Source organism: Furipterus horrens, unplaced genomic scaffold (genome assembly GCF_987537825.1).
Source record: "Furipterus horrens unplaced genomic scaffold, mFurHor1.1.pri manual_scaffold_2, whole genome shotgun sequence".
NCBI lineage: Eukaryota > Metazoa > Chordata > Mammalia > Chiroptera > Furipteridae > Furipterus > Furipterus horrens.
Genome location: NW_028327172.1, coordinates 198746650 through 198767502, shown reverse-complemented (window position 1 = coordinate 198767502; position 20853 = coordinate 198746650). Strand labels below are relative to the sequence as shown.

The following is a 20853-nucleotide window of genomic DNA, read 5'->3' as shown; positions in this document are numbered from 1 at the left end:
ATATTTATTAATTAAATCTTCCCAACAACGCTTCAAGTAACAACGTTTTTCCCCCCCAATTGAACTGTGAGGAAACAGAAGGGTCCAGTAACTGGTTTCAAGTTTACTCAGTCATACAGAGTCCTTGTAGTTGACCTCCACTCTTTGTGGCCTATGCCATAAGTTTCCATTGTTTGTAATAGTGTAATCAATTCTTGGCCAGCAAAAGCAATGACACACAGAAATATAATTAATTTTATTCTTTTTCTCAACTTCAGACCTATTTAGTATAACCTTTCAATCTCCTTCCAGTAATTTCATAACACTTGTTTTACTCTGGAACGCTACTCGCTGTATGGTCAATGTTAGGTAGGGTTGATATCAGTCAGAACCAGCTATTTAGCATATAGTGTTGTTTAGAGAGGTACCCCTGATTTTTCAGGGCCAAATCTTTTTTTGTTTGTTTTGTTTTGTTTTTAAATCATCACCTGAGAATATGCTTATTTATTTTAGAAAGACAGGAAAGGAGGGAGGGAAAAAAAAACACAGCAAAAGAGATAGAAAGAGAAAGAGAGAGAGAGAGAGAGAGAGATGTGAGAAGAAACATGAATAGTTGCCTTCCTTACACCCTACACCCCCACTGGAGATAGACCTGCAAACCAGCATGTGTTCTGACAGGGATCAAACCTGCAATCTTTTGGTGTATGGGACAACACCCCAACCAACTGGCCACCCAGCCAAGGCTAGTGCCAAATCTTCATAGGTGACAAATATTTTGGATCTCATTCTTTTTTAATAAAATATTTTATTTATTTAATTTTAGAGAGGGGCATGGAAGGAGAAATAGACAGAGAGAAACATCAATGTGTAGTTGCCACTCAAGAGCCCCCAATGTAGGCATGTGCCCTAATGGTTATCAAACCATGGGTACCATTCGATTCACAGGCCAGCATTCAATACACTGAGCCACACCAGCCAGGACTTGGAAATCATTCTTATTGTCAGCCATTAGTAATAAAATCTTCATCTTTCCTTATGAAATGGAAATAAGGTAAACAATGAAAGATATTCTTATTCAAATGATAACCTAAATTTAGTTCAATATATCTATATATGTGTATGTGTTTTTATATATATATGTACATACAAATTTGATTTTATGTTTTATTCATTATTATTAATTTGTTATGTATATACTTGTTATGTATACTGATGACAAATATATTTTAGTTCACTTAATATAATTTATCTTCATAACAAAATTCCTAATGTGTGTATATATACATATATGTAGGCATTCATTATATATTCACAGATACATATTTATTAAAATATCTATAAATGATTGCATAAAGCCTGCCAATATATCTACACATAACTTACTTTTATTCATTGTTACTTTAATTGATTCAAGTTTGATATTTAAGGATTATTTTTAATAATGTCAATCTTTAAGATAAAATACTTACATACTGAAAGAATTTGAGGATCATTCATTAATTTGATGGTATTCTTGGCAGATGTGACTTCTTTATCTAAGCTGTTTGCTTCTTGCATTCTGTCTTCTGCCCACAACCCAGGGTGTCTATGAATTGCTTGCATCCCAAGGAAGGTTCTGCATTTAAATAGAACATTTAAAAAAATATTGGATTCAATTTTTTCTAAGGGTTTAGACAGATCATTTGCCATAATTTTAGTTGAATGAATACAAATTCAAAATGCCTTTTTACAGAAAAATTTATGTATTTTTTGCTAAAAAGCTGCATGATTAAGGATATCTGAAACATTCCACAGCCTGAAATACAATTGGGATATATTGGAGAACATATTTTTTGAAACTTGGACTGCATCAGAAAATTCAGGATATGCAGTCACAGACTAAGGATGGCAGAGACATTAAAGTGAATCCTATATAGAGATGCTTATAATACAACACACACACAGAGTTTACATCTTTTCTCATCTCAGTGCTATATCTTTAAACATTTCTACTATAGTGATTTACTTCAGCAGTTGATTAGCTAATCAATGTTAGTTTTTAGACTTAGATTTATCTATCCTCTCACATTTCAAACACCATGAAAAACATGTTTATGACATCTAAATTCAGAGTATATTTCATCTGGTCACTATTTTATTCCATAATCATGAGTTTCCAACACCTCTTTTTCTGTCTTGTTGAAAATGATGCATAAACTCAAGATGCACCACGTTAAGAAATATTAGAAGTAGCAAGATGATATTTATGTTACTGAGGGTCCATGGGAACATGGAAGTCCATAGAAATTGTCTTGAATATTAATTTTTTTTATTTTTTATTGATGATTTATTATTTATGTTATTACGGTTGTCCAAAAATTTTTCCCCTTTGCTTCCCTCCACCCAGCTCACCTGCTACTTCCATAGTCAATTCCCACACCATTGTCCATGTTCATGGGTCCTTCATATACGTTCTTTGGCTAATCCCTTCACCTTCTTTCAATCAGCCCCACCTCCATCCTCTCCTCTTAGTGTTTTCAGTCTGTTCTGTGATTCTATGCCTTTGATTCTATTTTTCTCATTATTTTGTTCATTAGATTCCTCTTATACACAGGATCATATGGTATTTGTTTTCAACTGACTGGCTTATTTCACTTAGCATAATAGTCTCCAGTTTATTTACTTTTAATTTTTTATATTTTAAAAAAATTTAACAACTATATGTGCTTCTCAACATATATATACACACATACATATATATACACATGCATATATATATATATATGGTCACACAAGTCTCAGTGTATATATATATGTGTTTGTGTATCTATATCTATATCTACATCTATCTATCTATCTATCTATCTATCTATATCTTTCCACTTCTGCCTGACAACCATCAATATTACAATGAGGTTTTCTTTTCATTGTGCATGTGTTTCTGTGTGTGTGTGTTCTGAATCACTTTTTAAGTGTTTTCTCTTTGTTTATAGTAAGTAGTCAGAGTACTACTTAAAATATCATGGGGTAATGAGAAAAATATATTAATTTTATATTGCACAAAAGGATTTCTGCTGGGTAAAAGCCAAATATCGTGTCATCACTTTGGGGTAATTGAGGATTCTTTGAGCAGTGCGAACAGAAAAAATCGAGCACACACTTTACACATAGAACTGTGAGCATGATCAGGTTCAGTGAACCGAGGCCTCGGCAGTATTACTCTACTCATATTTTGAGTAGTATTTAACATCAACAAAATAACACATTAATAAAGTCATATTAAAATCTACTTTGTTGGTTTTATAGTGTTGTTCATATTTTATTTAAAACTATATTGGTTTGTTATTGAATAAGTGTAATAAACATTAAAAGTTTATTTCCACCTTTATGTGTACATAGTTACGTAATATTATAACACATGCTTCTACCTAAATATCCAGTTAAAGCATTCGGCTTTAACAATTAACAAATAATAATCAAATGTAGAAAAAATATTTGTACATTAAAAGAAAAGAAGAAAGTTGTAATATTTTAATGTAATGTAAGCATTTGCTAGGACATGTATTTACATATTTATTCTTAGGTATTATATCAGGTTTCTATAAAATTATAGAAATGACAATGTTTTAAAAATTATTATAGTCTTAATTTTCTGCGTATTAAAATATAAACTATATTATAACACTTTCCTTTTTAGTGTACTTAGTTTTCTTCTAAAGTAATTGGCAAAATGTGTAAAAATAATGGCTTAATGTAAAAGAATAAAAACATTTTAAAAATAGTGACCTTTGATTTAACCATACGTTAAACTAATAAAATGTGGTATTAAAATAGAAGTTTTTTATAAATCCTAAACAATAGTGTTCAGCTTGGAGTTTAATTTCTTTATATATTATATTTAATTTTAGTAGTCTATTAAAAAGTCAGAGGTAGAGAAGATGAAATAGTATTGAGATTCAACTAGAAAATTTCCTCACTTTAGGCAAGTAAAGAAACTACTTTATTTTAATGAAATTAATTCAGTGAAAATAGAGTAGATATTACTGTTTTACAGGAAGAGCTACAGAATTAATATGGTTTTCCAAGCCTGATAAGTGACTTTGGATGGCATTAGCCTGCAAAAGAAATCACATAGATGTTCTATTAAACATTATTGGAAAGTTAAAAGTGAAAGGCCATCCATTTCAAATTAATATATAAAATCTTGTGCTTTCCTACCTTTCAGAATAAATGCATTAATCACAAAGAGGAGAGAAATAAAAATGATAAAAAATTTAAAACTAATCTGAAGAATTACAGAAAATAATCATAAGGGAAATTGGAAAATATTTCCAATGTAAATAATTATAAATATTACAGAGGGAGATACATTGAGATCTGCTTTCATCCAGAATAAATTCCATTTTTCAAACCAAGAGAAACCAAGGAATCTCACATTAACTTAATACCTAATATGCGCCAGACGTGGTTCATATAATAATATATATTAATAGAATTATCATCAAATTACTATATCTTAAAAAGTAAAACTCTGGATAACCAGTGCCTAGCACATAGCTAGTTCACAGTAAGTTTTAGCACCCACTTTTCTTCCCCTCCTCCAACCCAATACTATGGTGCAATTTCAGATAAGGGTCTTTTTTCCATTGCGTATAACAAATGAGTTTGTTCAGCATTATTATATGCAAACAATGTGAACATTTTATGAAAAGCTGTATTTTCCAAAGACATGGACCCTGAAACTTATGAACACCAGTTACTTGAAATCCTGAACAAAGATAGATGTGGGAAAAAGATATGTAATGCTTATCCTGAGTGAGAAGAAAGTTATCATTAAGCTGATTATGTGACCTAATTACCCTCTGAAAATGTTTTTCGAAGTGTTGGGAGTGTTTTCTCAAAGTGGAGAATAATTTTATGACATCACAAAGTATACTGATCTGAGAGTACAGAACACATGCAAATAGTGAAAAAGCAGTATAAATATTAAGTCTTGAAAAAACCAATAGGGTTTTGACAGAAAAGATATTCTCATAGGAAGGAAACGTATAAACACTGCAGTAAGTCAATCAAGTGCCAGACATTATGGGTATAGGAAGGAACTACCTCATTATACGTCAAGACTAAAAGTGTAAGGAATAGACTTTTGGGGGAGAATCATGTGTTGATGATTTCCTCTCACTTCATCATACCTTCTGGTTTCCTTTTCCTTCCCCATTAAGTCTTTTTTTCTAATCTTCTATTTAACTCACAGACCACCTGTAATGGAAGTTTCAGGTTCACAGAAAGTACATTTTAGTACAGAGTAGGATACATTTTACAGAGCAAAATACATATGCCCAGATGAAGCAGAGGGTTGATTTGGAAGACAAAAAATGTATACAAAGGGAAAAAGAAAGCACGAGGTAAAACTTCAACAGAAAACATGAATAAAATCTTTCCTGCTAGATGTAAAAATATAAAATAAAAAAAGATATTCTGGGAAGTACAAAGGAGAAATGAAGAAAAACATTGTGAGCCATTAAAAAAAAAAGGATGCTTCTTTAACATAACATACTGTTAAATCCAAGAGAAGAATTATACTTTTCTCATTTCTGTTTCCTAATGCTCGCACCATTTCGTCAATTGCTTTTTCAGAGCCTAATGTGTCTTACTGCCTCAGACGTAGTACCTGAAAACAGCAATGATGTCCTCCTGCTCAGTGTTTCTGTGGGTCATGAAAACAAGGAGCTGAGCTCAGCGCTCTTCCCTTGGGGTCTCCTGCAATTGTAGTCCGGCAGGAGCTGTCTCTGCTTACTTCATGCTTCGGTCGCCGGGGTTTGGTAATCTGTCTTGGTAAGTAAGTTTGCATTTTTCACAATTTTACAATGTATTACAACTGCCTTGTGTTTATGCCTCTCTCATTCTCTTCATTAAGATTTTCTGGAAATTTAGACTAGTTCTTATGCGTTTAAAAAATTCTCGAACACCTAACACGAAGAATGGTAAAATAAAATGCCTACAACGGCCAGTCTCCAAAAAAGAAGTAGCCCACGTACAGCATGTAAATCAGATAGAGGTTGGTGTGGGGAATGTGTGACGCGCATTTCACTTTTCTACACAGCATATGAATGCACAGTAAGTCTTGAGTGTCAAGACATACAAGTGTCTTGAGAATAAATATGCTTAGCGTAAGCCTCTATTGTGTCAATATCTGGGAAAACAAAAACAATCAAAGAAACCAATATTTTAAAGTCACTTCTGTAATATTTGCTTTCTCCTGCACAAGGAAAACACAAATCCTAACCAAAAAGAGAAATGACTTAAAATAAATGAGAATATGGTATTGAAAGGTGTAATTTGACTATTAGGGAAATTTCTGCTTATGTGGTACAGTTACAGTATGACATTAAGAGATGGAACTGGTGCTCATAAGTGTGACACCCTGCCTGGTGGCATTACTGCAGTTGCAGACAATGACACCCAAGAAGAACATGTGAGCATCTTAGAAAAGGGGGCATGGTTTGGCCAAATAAAGAAAAGAAGAAAAAAAAAAACCCTAAAAATTAACATCACTTTGTGCATACGTCATCAGTAGCTTTAAAATTGTTTTAAATATTACAAAATAATAACTTAAGTGATGATATCAAGGTAAACAATATATTTCCCCATGAAGTCTGATTGACACATGAAACAGTGGAGACAAGATTAAGGGAATGTGACAAAGGGGTATAAGAAAGAGCACTTGCCAATTAGTATTGTTTTTTATAAAAGCTGTTCTGGTTTTATTAAGTCTACTTTTTTGATTAATCTAAAGTCCTTTCTTTCATCTGAAATGCTTTAAATGTCTGTATAAATACAGTATATGCAACAGCACATGTATGTGTGCATGCAGACACATATTTTTTGGAATATAGCCACTAGGCAGCTGTTTGTAATTTCTTGCCTGGCATAGGGTAAGTCTTCAATAGTGTATGTAGTTTCTATGAACACTGGTAATAAACATGCATTGTCTTTTCACATATTCTGATTTAAATAATAAAATAAAATGCCAATCTGGAAATATTTTTTCACTCAAGGCATTTGTCTAATGTAATTTCAGAATCCTATAGATCCTTCGTTCTATGCTGAAGTTAAAAAAAAGATAAAGTAGACATGAAAGACAAAAGGTCGCACAACACCCTTTGATATGTGTATAGGGCTTTCATTGAGCTATGAGAAAGGCAGTCTCTAGTGATGCTACAAATGTCTTTTTAAAAGGTGACTGACACTGTCAGGTGTAGTAGCTGAGAAATCTGTGTAATCTTGTTTGATGTTAAATCCAAGGGCAAAATACTGATTCCATTGCCCAGAGCAGGACTGTTAAATGAATAGGAGGCTTCTATTTCTAGGTCTGCCTCTCAGGGAATTTTTGAAAGAATGCTCAGATATAATTTTTAAAAATCTACTTAAATGAAAATAAAACATGTTTTTGTAGTCCTTGACGTGAAAAATTTAAACTAATTAGAAAAGATACTTTGTGTTATAATCACTAAATTAGCATTTATTACATTTAAACAAAGTTAGAGAATGAAAAAATATTGCGGAAGTCTAGAATATAACTCAAAAGCATGATTTTAAGAGACTGACATGTGAAGTCCTTGTGCGTTTATTGAAATCTCTGAGGAAAAAGATTTGTAATAATGTGTCACTGGTTATCTGGGCACAAAGGTGACCTGGAACCAAATCAAATAATGAAAATTAAGTAAGTTTATGAGAACAAACCAATAGTACTTTAAATTATATGAATTAGGCCTATTAGTATGTAATGTTAGGAAATGCATTTTTTAAAGATAAAGAATTTTCCCTGGCTGCTGTGGCTAAGTGGATTGAGCACTAGCCTGTGAGCCAAAAGAGCACCAGTTTGATTCTCAGTCAGGGCACATGCCTGGGTTGCTGGCCAGGTCTCCAGTTGGGGGCATATGGGAGGCAACTGATCCATGTCTCTCTCACACATCATGCTTCTCTCCCTCGCTTTCTCCCTCCCTTCCCCTCTGTATATATATAAAAAAATAATAATAAATAAAAAAAGTTTTTAAAAAGATACAGATTTGTATAATGTGAAATAAAGATATGTGATTTTTCTCTATCAATTTATAAGAATGACATTTCTGGAGATACAGGGAAAGGGAAAAGAAAACTGGTTTGTATCTTTTTTACCATGCCTCTAGCTGTTACCGTGCAACTCAGATAGTTTTCTTTTCCTCATTCTTCATTGTCTTTCTATAGGAGATACCAGTAACTAAAATATCTACAAAACTTTAAAAAATACAATAAATTGAGGGGAACATCTAACAGCAAGGGCAAATGGTCAATGTAGCAAACAGGAAAAAGCAGTAGATTAGTAAAAGATTATTGTATATTTGACACTGTCAAACGTAGTTCATTAAATAATACAACAAATGTGAAATCTACAATGTCAACTAGAGATGGAGGCTGGGGATATTACAGACTGACACTACTGTAATTAAGGAATGAAAAAAATAGCAACATCTCAGGACATAACAAAGTACACCATCTGTGCCTGCCAACTATAAATATTAAATATGGAAAAAGAAAAGACAAACAAAGCTAATATAAGCATCGAGTCATTTTGCAAATTCATAAAGAATCAAAGAAAATCAAAGAATCATTATAACCTCTAAATGTTTCAAAGGGTAATTTGTTGATAGAAGAAGCTGGCATCACTTCATAATTTACAAAAGGAGATAGAAGACAGATGTCAGCAGCAGATGTACACTTCCCAGAAAGGGGAAGAAGGAATACTGAAGCAAATCGGGATCATTTATAAAATAGAGATCAAATACACTGGAAAAAACTAAATACTGAAAAAACCCTCGTTTTATGGAGTTGGCTTAGTCATCCCATCAAATCAATACAAATCTGCAGGTCATATACCTCTCAAATTTGGAAGTGGCGTGGATGGAATAAACAAGTTATTGCCGTCCTACTTTATGTGTATTGCCCTGGCTGGTTTAGCTCAGTGGATTGAGCATCGGCCTGCGAGCTAAGTGTCGCTGGTTCGATCTTCCAGTCAGGGTACATCAGAGAAGGAAAACTCTGACTCCAAAAAACCTCCGCTGCCTTGCGGCATACCTCTTCAGGGGAAAGGCTAAGGGAGTAAACCCCGACAGAAAATCCGGAGCCGGAGTCCCTAAGGCGGTTTGACGTTGTAGTCAACACCGGCAACTCCTGCGGCGCACCTGAAGCCAAGCTGTATCGACTCCGTCTTTCCCTTGGACCCTTCAGCTGCGAAGAGAGGGGGGGTCTGCTGCATGGGCAACAGCAGACCCTCCATATCACCCTGCCCAGGCTCTGTAGCTTCAGCTCCACTGGAGAGGACACTCCAGCGTCATCGCAAGATGTCGATTCAACACGGGAGGAGACAGATGCCGTGTCACTCCCGAGTCGGACTGCACAGCCATTCTCGGCGGTGCAGATAGACACTTAGGAAGCTACACCATCGTCTCTCGAGACGGACGGCTGCCGACGACGACTTTATGTGTAGCACTGTTCCAGGCCAGAAAGACACATCAAGATAAAGGAGACAACCAGCTTCACAGACCTCAAGAGAAGACAAAATACAGTGTATACAGATGGTCACACAAGTCGCAGTGTGTTCAGAAATTCTTCAGGAGATGGTGGAACAAGAGTGATCCTTATATCTATCAAGCACCCATAAACTCAACCATTCATTCATCACCCATCCATATGCAAATAATTGAGATGTGATTCTAAGTACAGCCTCAAATGCAGTATGGTTGAGGGCATTTTAGAGGTCAAGCAGATATAATAAAAAAGGTTATTAATTTCAAATAAGAGCTCTTTACTGGATTTGAATAAACATTGGCTCTTAGTCACTGTTTAAATGCATGGGTGAATATTTAATTTGCCTAATTATTTCCTGAACACTTCAAAGTAAGAGTAAGATGAGACAAATTGTACTTTTATTTTCATTCAATCATTTATTTTATATATATATGAGTGTATAATATATATAATGCACACATACACCTACTTATATTATAGAGATGCATATATGTGTACCAAAATGTCTATATGCATAACATGTTATATATGCATGTTTGTATGTGTGTAAATTACAGGTGGAAAATATTATTTGATTCAGTAATATACACACATATATATGAAGATGATTTAGTTGAGAAAGTGTATAAGACTCAGTCCTAAAAATGATTACAACTTGAACATATATGGGGTCTGTCCAGAAAGTATGCATCCATGTACAATGGTAAATAGAGACATTTAATGAAGAAGATACAAGATACAAGAAACATTATACAAAGGACGGTGATGCCTCAGTCCCCTTCAAAGTAGGTGCCCTGGGACCTCACACAGTTCTTCCAATGACCATCAGCTGTCCCATCATGTTTTCCTGGATCTCATCTACAGTCTGAAATCTCTCCCCTTTCAAAGATGATTTTAGTTTTGGGAAAAGCCAGAAGTCACAGAACACCAAATCTGGGCTGTAGGGGAGGGGGGAGCTGAGTCACCTGGGTGATTTGATGTTTCACCAAAACACTGCAAAAGACGTGGTATGTGAGTGGGTGCATTGTGATGTTGAAGCTGCCAATCACCGGTTGCTCATAGCTGCAGCCGTTTTTGTCATATTTCATCTCTCATCTGACAAAGAACATTGAGATAGAGCAGTACCCCTTAACAATGTTTGGCCTAGAGGGGCATACTTCTGATGGACAATACCTTCCCATTCAAAAAACACAGTTAACATGGTCTTGATCTTGCTGCAACTTTGCAGCACCATCTTCAGGTGTGGAGAACCAGGTGACTTCCATTGAAATGACTGGGCCTTCATTTCTGGATCATAGCCATAGAGCCATGATTCATCTCCAGTTATGACCTTCTTGAGGAAATCTGGTTCATTGGTAGCAGTTGGAATCAATTTATTAGTAACTATAGTTCGATGTTCCTTTTGCTCTGGTAACAGAAGCCATGGAACAAATTTTGCCATAACACGTTTTATGCCAAGATTCTGCATCAAAATCTCAGACATAGTTTTGGGAATCCCCAGATTAGCTTCTGTTTCTCATACTGTCAGTCACCAATCTTTGTTGACTGCAGCCTATACACGTTCAACAGCCTCAGGTGTTCTGCTTATTGCAGGCCTTGAAAAGTGCGGGTCACTTTCAACAGATTTTTGACCATCTTTGAAGGTTTGTGCTGTACTTTTATTTATGCTGCACTCATTGCATCAACCTTGAAAGCCTTCTGAATCATCCGAATACTTTTCATTGAGGAATGTCCATGCTGAATGCAAAATTTAGTGCAGATTCCTTGCTCTGCTCACTCAGTCATGTTGAATGCTATGGGCTCATTCAGAAGCATCTACCACCCCAACTGACCAGTACAGTGAAGTCATCATTGTCCATGCATGTGCAGTCCAATCCACTCTCCTTGGCTGCCAGGTTATAGCAATGTCATTCAAACCATTCTTGTTATTATATATATATGTGTGTGTGTGTGTGTGTGTGTGTATATATATATACATACATACATACATATACATATATATAATTATTTTGCTTTTACACCCTTTATTGTTTAATCTTTTATCACTTACAAAAAGATAATAAGACAGAGAATTTTTAAACTGGTAATTTTGATCATGCATGCTCTCATTTTCTTCTTTATGACCCCAATTATCTTTCTCTTTTAGAACCAGTTGTTCAACTCCAATCTATTACATTTAGCCCTTCTTAGGAAAAGTTTTAAATGAATCCTCTTACCCTTTGAATTTACAAATATTTAATCCTAATTTAGTCCTTGGTAAACTAACATTATGAAAAGCAAAATGGCTTAAAAGAAAATACTGCATTGAAAAAAAGCAGTTGATTCTATTTAGTAAATGTGTTCTTAGTTTACTGCCCAATTTATTTTCTTAATAGGCAGAGGTTTATTTCATGCATACATCAAACCATATTTAATAGAACCCCAAATGACTTGTAATATTATTCACTTACATAATCTATAGATACAAATACATTAAAATCTCTGGGATTATTGAACTGCTACTATTTGAGACATATTAAATTAGGTAATGCACCTATCAAACTTATAACAAACATGACTGGTCATGAGTTATACTTTGTGAACATTCTATAGATTGACTCCCAACCCAACATGTACATACTATTGATCTCAAATGAACCAGTTGAAAGTAGAAAGGCTTAACACAAATTCACATTAATACAAATACTCTGTGATGTGTGTGCATGCATATCCACAAACCTCATGTTCTGCCAGAGACAATAATGATTTTTGTCTACTCTCTTTTTATGATTATTAATAGTATTGATATATCACATTGAAATGAATAAATGAAATTACTCATATTGCAGCCCTTTCTTCTCTGAGGCTACTTTTCACATATGTCCATACATTTGCATGCAGTTGTGTGCATGTGCACTTATGGATGCAAAGATACTCTCACACATTTACATAAAAATTTTTATGTATTCATATGCACTAGTAGACTTTCTTTACATCACAATAGTTCATAGGTGTAGCTTTGGTACAGGATTGCTGTAACTGGGAACTATATTTTATTCTAATTATATATGCAACATTAGCCACTATGTTAAAATATTTTTCCTGTCTCTAGCAGAAAATTCTGATATAGTGACATGTACAAGATGAAAAGCTCTAGAAAAGGATAAATCTTTTTTTTTTTTTTTTTTTTTGATGAAGTCATGGAACTGATTAATAGCAAGTCTTACAAGTTGGAAGCCTGTAATGAAAATGATTCCAGAATTGTTAGATGGAATTGAGAGTCTACTTCTTTAAAAGCAGTAGAGGGTAAGTTGTTTATAAATGTATTCTGTGTACCTGAAGTGGGATTTAACTTAAAGAAGAGCCTTTAAGTGACGCATTAAACAAATGGTATTGAAGAATCAACTACATCACTTGTAAGACAAAGTCATTTTTTCCTGACTCTTAAATGTGTTGTATCATTGGGTTCTATGTCAGTAATCTGGATGGTAAAAGGCAGTGACAGTATGCAAGTTATGATAGGGATAATTTCCTTCCCATTCTGAATCAAAGGGAGTAATTTTCAATACATGTAAGGGTCTAGGAAACTAGCTACTGTGGATAAAATAGAAACAATAAGCTTATCTAATCTTTTACTAGTGGATCCAAAATATTTGGCTTGAATAAACATCTGACATTAATAATTATTTTTACCCCTACAACTATTTTTTAAAAAATCAAAGTTGTCTTCACTAGCCTAACCCCACATGAGTCAGTTTGAGGCTCCTGTTCTTCCCATCAGTATTTCTCTAAATATATTCATCTCTAAAACTACTATTGATTCTGTCTCTAGAAGAAAGTCTAGTGAAAAGAAAGTTGTTACTTCCATTGATGGACAAGCAAGGCTGTGACATAAATGAGCAAATTTCCCATTTCCTTATCCATCATGAGAACTTAGGAAGTAAGAGAGAGTAGTGGTGATAAAGATTGAACATCAGAATTTAGTTCTTTTAGCGAATTAAAAATATACATATTTATAACCACCAGTTTTAATCTTAAGATATATAATGGGTTTAATATGTGTCTGCTGGAAAGAATGAGAATCCAAACTTCAAAAAGCTGGACTATGCACCCCTATGTTCATAGCAGCACTATTTACAATAGCCAAGTCCTGGAAACAACCTAAGTGCCCATCTGTAGATGAGTGGATCAAAAATCTGTGGTACATTTACACAGTGGAGTACTATGTAGCAGAAAGAAAGAAGGAACTTTTACCATTTGCAACAACATGGATGGAACTAGAGAGAATTATGCTTAGTGAAATAAGCCAGACAAAAAAGAAAAATACCTTATGCTATCACCTATTACAGGAGACTAATGAATAACACAAGCAAATGAGCAAAATTGAACCAGAGGGCATAAGCCTATGATCTCATTACATGAGTGATTGTCTGTACATATAGGCCTCACTTAATCCTGTCTGCATTGCTGCCTCCTGAGACTCAATAGTTTGGCTGAACTAAGTGGCTGGGTTGGTGAAGCATGGGGTGGTCTGTGAGCTTCACTTTAAAACTGGTTTCTCTTTTCTGTCCTAAAGGCTTGGACAGAAAGGGCCCAGAGGTAAAAAAAAAAAAAAAAAAAAAAAAAAAAAAAAAAGCTGGACTCTTGGACTGTCAACTCAGGAAAATGGGAGGAGCCCCTAGATCCACAAAGCAATATTGGAAAGACAAAAGTTGGCAATAAAGAGAGTTCTTAAGAACCTGAGGATTCAATGTGCTTGTGTCTGTGTTTATATTGCTTATTTTTCCTGAATGAGATAGTCAATTTGGGGATTTTCTGTCCATCTTTCCAACAGAGCATACATACTCTACCTCTAGAATATATGTGAAAGGTACCTTAATATGTGCATAGTACATATCCATATTTGAAGCTGAAGTCCTTGTATCTTGCTTAGTTCTGATTTTGCAGCAAGATGTATTCTAGATTCCTAATGATCAGTGGGCATGTTCTTAAATTGGCCTTTCCCTAAACAGCAAAGCCTAATCATAGTTAATAGTTTAATAATGTAGTTCTGAAGCAACAGCTTTTGAATGACAAAGTGATTGCTCATACACATAGTTCTTTAAGGTGATTTTTTGACAGAAACACAGTTTAACCACAGGAATGACAATATCATTGACAAGTTATTTTGAAAATGATAATTATTATGTTGAGTTGAATGTCCATTAAGGACTGATTTTAAATTCAAAGTCTTAGTAGTAAAAATTGCATCAATGATTTTAAAAGATATTTAATTTCTGCATGTATTTTCCAGGTATAAGCATTTTATAAAACATTTTATGTTTGTTAATGGAAATTTTTATATTTTCTAAATGCTCAACAGATTTTGCTCTTTGGTTCTTTGAAAGATGAATCCAAGTTAATAGTAATTAATATTTTGTTTAAAATAAAGCATGTACCTACAAATAGTAAGCTCTCAAATATTATTATTGATACAACTATTAGTTTTACATTTCTAATCCTATTTTTATTCACTTCCTCATATTAAGCATAATATCAACTGTATAATTAAAGCATCAATAAAAAAGTTGGTGGTCTCAAAATAGCATACTGTCTCTACTGCATTTCTGTATATTTTGATGAGAGCAAGACCACATCTAGTCAGCTCCTTTTGCCTTAAACTATTTACTCATGTGTTTTTCTAAAATATGTATTTCCAAATATAGATCATTTAGATTCTTTTTAAATAAAAAAAAAGTAAGACAAAATAAAAAAAATCTGGAAATTTCTTACTTCTGGCCATACAGCTTATTTTCAGCTCAATTAAATTTAAAGATTTGTTGGCTTTTCCCGCTAGTATCCCCAGCAGGTTGACTGTGTCTTTTTCTTTTTAAATACCCTTTAACCCAACTGTTTAGGAAGGACAAGGCAACTTCTTAAAATTCTGCCCGTGTTCTCAGGAAATGTCATTCATTGGCAGCGCTCCCAATGTGTAGCACAGCTTGATCCCCCAGCACAGTCCCCAGAACATCCAGGCCTGACACTAGGAAGCTCTTTCAATGACAGGCATTCATTTATCTGAACTTATAGAATTTTTTTTTCCCCTAATGTACCCTGAGAGGCACATTCTAATGTGCCTGTGACCAGTCAGTATTCTTTCTCTAAAAGTAGTTTTATGCAATAGAATGGTTTGGAGGGGATTCCTTTTTTTCTCTATATTTTTAGTGGGAGTCCTGAAATGTCAGAATGAATAAGATTTTAACACATTTTTGGCAGATTCCTTGTTTTAGAATTGGAGTTTGATTTTATTTAATGAGAAGATAGAACTTAAAGTTCACCCATTTGATTTCCACTTAGAAAAAAAGAACAAAAGTAAAAATTACATAGTGTGAATTTTAATAATAGGATTTTACACAGAAACTTTCTTGCACTTTTAAAATTTTTAGATGAGAAGCTTTTTAAATCAAATCAAAATTCCACAACTACAGATTGTAAAAAGATGCACTGTGCCTATGTCAATCAATATATTATAAACATCATTTATACATGTATCTTTATTTAGTGTAAAGCTTTATATAGTAAAAAAAAAATAGAAGCAGTACCTTGTGATCAAATTCTGGATTTACCATTTACTGCTTGTGAAAATATAAACAAATTTCTTAACTTTTCTGTGTGTATCTTCAATTTTAAAATAAGGATAAAAATGGCACTTAACTCAGAGTAACTATGGAAAATGAATTAATTACTCTATGAACAATGTTTACTATTGTGACTGGTGATCAGTAAGCACTCATTAGTTACAAGCTATTAGTTGGTGTTAGTGTTTCTATGCTTTATTCATCCAGAGTCTATTGTTTACAAAGAACATTGCTTTTTCAATTAATCTCATTTTGTAAAATAAAATTTCAGTTTATGTAAAGGTCATTATATATTTGGAATTTTATATTACCCATTTAAGATCAAAACTGTTAAGTCTTATTTGATGAATTTACAGTTCTATGTAATTTATATTATATCTGGATTAAATCCTGTTACTGGGAAATTTTACTCCAATGTATAAGTTAGGAGCAATCCTTAGACAAAGTCATCTCTCTCTCTCTATTGCCCTGCTTATAGTTAAAATGATGTTCATTTGACACATAATTTTTTTATCACTTAGATCTTTTCCAATAACAAATATGTCTTTTCACTAATAATCTGGATTTTCCTGTATAAAATCTATAGTCCTGATGTGGGTATCAATGGCCTTTCATCAATTTGCTCATGACTCAACCAACTCTTTGGTCACTGTACAGTTATCTTGTAATAAATTATTTTACAGAATGGTAAAAGATTAAATCTATAAAGTGATTGTAATGTTGTACTGAAAATAAGCATCATCTGCATTCTTCTAATAGAATAGTAATAAAATTTGATACGTTTCTAACTATATTAAAACATATACACAAAGGTAGACATAAATATATTTTAAAATATCCCATGATTTATATTGATTGATTTTTCCTATGATACTACAATAGTAAAATTTTAATATCATTTTTTGCAATGGATTCTATTGGAATAATATTCTGTTCTATGTTTATGTTTCTAATTACAGTTAAAGTAATTATAAAAATTACCTTAATTTGGATATTTTTGTTGTTTCAAAAAATTAATCATACAAACATTGAACTAAAGGATAAAATTTAAGTTGTCTATAAATAAATCTCTGTATACATATCAGATTCTTTAATTTTTTTTTTTTTTCAAATTCTTTTTTTTTTTTTCCACTAATCCATGTCTCCAAGGCATGAACCAGGCATGGGCACAAACCAAAAGCCAACCTGGGATAAACAAGGAGTTACTTTGTCCCTGGCTGATATGAGATTAGCACCACCAAACCAGGTGCAACTCTACCCAGGTCAGGGATATTTTTTCAAATTCCTGAGTGAAAAGCTTAATGCATTTACTTTTGTTTCTTGTTAAAGAATATAGATATCTGATTCAAAGAGCCAGCTCCTGTGACAGTATCTGACACAACTGGCAGATTTCTTTCATAATAGCACATATTCTGTTATGTCTGTTTGATGAAAACATTTGCTATTCATTGATGAGAATTACAAAAAAAATAGAGTAAATAAATTTCACACCAATATGTATTATATATATATATATATATATATAAAATATTATATATACACATATATATTTCCATGCCCTTTCAATACCATGTTGACATCTGATTTTATATTCTAGAATCTTTAGGGTTATAGCTTTTATTCTAATTTAATTTTATTTTATCACAAGGGAACAATTTAAATATATCCTTGATTCCTTTTAATAGAATGCTGAATACAAATATTTAGCTTAATTTTACTAATTGATTTCTAAACTTGATTATAACCAAGAGACCTAAGAGCAATACTAATTGATTTCTTAAGGAGCTTATTAATGTATTTTCCTACTACAAAGTTACATATATTTATAAATATTTTTGTTTATTTTTATTTGTATATATACATATGTCTTTGTGTACCTATATTCACTATATATATTTGTATGGATATATGTATATCTGTTATCACATTATACACAAACACATTCTAAATAACTTAACTTTCATATTAAATACAAAGGATGTACATACATGTGTGTTTTAATATGTATTATAATTTATCTGCATACTTTTCTATAAAATATTTTCTGATCTGAACTGTCTGACATGTATAACATTTGATGACACCTGTTTTGCAGTGTTTTGAAAATTATGTGCTGAATATTCTGTGTTCACATCCTTTATAAATTCATAGAATAAATTCCTATATATGGAAATGATTTGTAACACATTTTTAAGCTTTTGATTCACAATGACAAGACTAATTTTAGAAACATGCCAACTTAAGCTTAACATTTGAATATTTATTTGTTCATTTGTTTTTGTTTATTTTATTGTTCATTCTATTACAGTTGTCCTGATTTCTTTTTTTCCCTTTTTTCTCTCTCCACCCAGACCACCCCTCTAGCCCACAGTCAATCCCCTCTCCACTGTCTGTGTCCCTGCGTCATTCATACCTGTTCCTTGACCAGCCCCTTCCTCTTCCTTCCACCATTTCCCCTCTCCCTCCTCCACTCCTACTTGCAGCTGTCAGTCTGCTCTATGTTTCCATGTCTCTGATTCCATTTTTCTCATTAGTTTATTTTGTTCATTAGTTCCAGTTATAAGTGAGGTCATATAGTATTTGTCTTTTGCTGACTGGTTTGTTTCACTAAGCATAAAAGTCTCTAGTTTCATCCACACTGTTGCCAAAGGCAGGAGTTCCTTCTTTCTGCTGCATAGGATTCCATTCTGTAAATGTACCACAATTTTTAATCCACTCATCTACAGATGGGCACTTAGGCTGTTTCCAACACTTGGCCATTGTAAATTGTGCTGCTGTGTACGTAGGGATCTATAAATTCTTTCAAATTGTAGACAAGGGATTCTTAAAGTACATTCCCAACAGTGGAATCACTGGGTCAAAAGGCAGTTGTATTTCTAGTTTCTTAAGGAAATTCCATGCTGTTTTCCATAGTGGCTGCACCAGTCTGCATTCCCACCAACAGTGCATTAAGGTTTCCTTTTCTCCACATCATTGCCAACACTTGTTGTTTGTTGATTTATTAATGATGGTCATTCTGGCAGGTGTGAGTTGATATCTCATTGTGGTTTTAATTTGCATCTATCTGATGGCTAATGAGGTTGAGCATTTTATCATATTCCTATGAGCCAGCTGTATGTCCTCGTTGGAGAAGTGTCCATTCAGATCCTTTGCTCATTCTTTAATTGGGATTTTTGTCTTCCTGATGTTGAGTCATATGAGTTCTTGTTATATTTTGGAGATTAAACCCTTGTCCAATGTATCATTGGCAAATATGTTCTCCCATACAGTTGGTTCCCTTTTCATTTGACAATGGTTTCTTTAGCCATATAGAAACTTTTAAATTTGATGTAGTTCCATTTATTTACCTTTTTTCTTTATTTCCCTTGTTTTAGGATATATAACGGCAATAATATTGCTTCATGGGATGTCTGAAATTTTATTGCTTGTGTATCCCACTAAGACTTTTATGGTATCACAATTTATAGTTAAGTCCTTTATCCATTTGGAGTTTATTCTGGTGTATGTTGTAAGCTGGTGGTCTAGTTTCTTTTATTTTTCTTTCTTTCTTTCTTTCTTTCTTTCTTTCTTTCTTTCTTTCTTTCTTTCTTTCTTTCTTTCTTTCTTTTCTTTCTTTCTTTCTTTCTTTCTTTCTTTCTTTCTTTCTTTCTTTCTTTCTTTCTTTCTTTCTTTCTTTCTTTCTTTCTTTCTTTCTTTCTTTCTTTCTTTCTTTCTTTCTTTCTTTCTTTCCTTTTCTTTTTCTTTTTGCGTGGACCAGTCCTGTTTTTCCAACATGATTTGCTGAAGAGGCTATTTTTACTTCATCTTATGCTCATGACATAAAAATAAGAAAGGATAGGAAGAAGGCAAAATGGAGTAAGACAAGGGAAGGCTATAATGTGAGATTTGAAATAAAAATAAAATCAAAACATATAAATATAAATAAAAAGAGGGAATAAAACAGTGAATTAGTTGGAATACTATTGAAGAAAAAGAAAGTTTGAAGGCAGTGTGAGAGAAAAAATAATGCAAATACTGAAGAAAAATGAGGTGAAATTCAGCTCAGCAGAGTTTGGTGTTTGTCTTCTGTCTTCTTCTTCTGGATTCACCTCTGGCTTTTTGTCAGCTCGGGGTCCAGGGATGGGTCATCCAACTTCTTACAGTACTACATGCATTATCTTCTCCTGCCTCTAGAGGGGGCTTCTATTGTTATCGGTAGGGTGGGATACCTAGGTCTTTCCTGGGAGGCACTGTTCATTCTTCTGGGAAAATTGTGGGTATGTCCCCCTTGACCTGCGCCACACATCTTGATCTGTCTCAGCTCATTTCCAATAATGTATAGTTTATGATGAACTAGTTGTCCATTGCAAGGGAGGGGCAAATGTGTGTAAGAGGGTTGGCTCTTTCCTGCTTGGTGCTGATGGCAACTGTGTGTGAGCCAAGGCTGGGAGGGGCCCCGATTTCCTCTTGCTGCATCAACTTCTGATCTCTCTGCCTTACTGCCCTCAGTGGAATAGGGTCCCATGAACCAGTATATTTTGTCTCCCTGAGAGAGGTACAGAATGGGTCTTTCTGGCTTTTTTCTTCCTGTCTTTCTTCTGTGGATATTCACCCTGCATGGGATTCAGGAGCTTGCCCTGCCTGTTTTGCAGAGCTTCTCTGTTGGACGCAGTGGTTGCAGACCTGCAGGAGATGGAGGATGGGTATATCCTTCCCTTCCCTTCCCCTCCTAGGGGTTTGAACTGTGCCTGGG

The 20853-nt window shown here is 33.8% G+C and overlaps 1 non-coding gene across 1 annotated transcript; it reads right to left on the bottom strand.

Annotated features, from left to right (window-relative positions):
• Positions 1–17257: 17257 nt before the first annotated feature.
• Positions 17258–17393, bottom strand: LOC150020266 (small nucleolar RNA SNORA48). Its single transcript, XR_016509563.1, has one exon. It is a non-coding gene; the product is annotated as a small nucleolar RNA SNORA48 (small nucleolar RNA).
• Positions 17394–20853: the final 3460 nt, after the last annotated feature.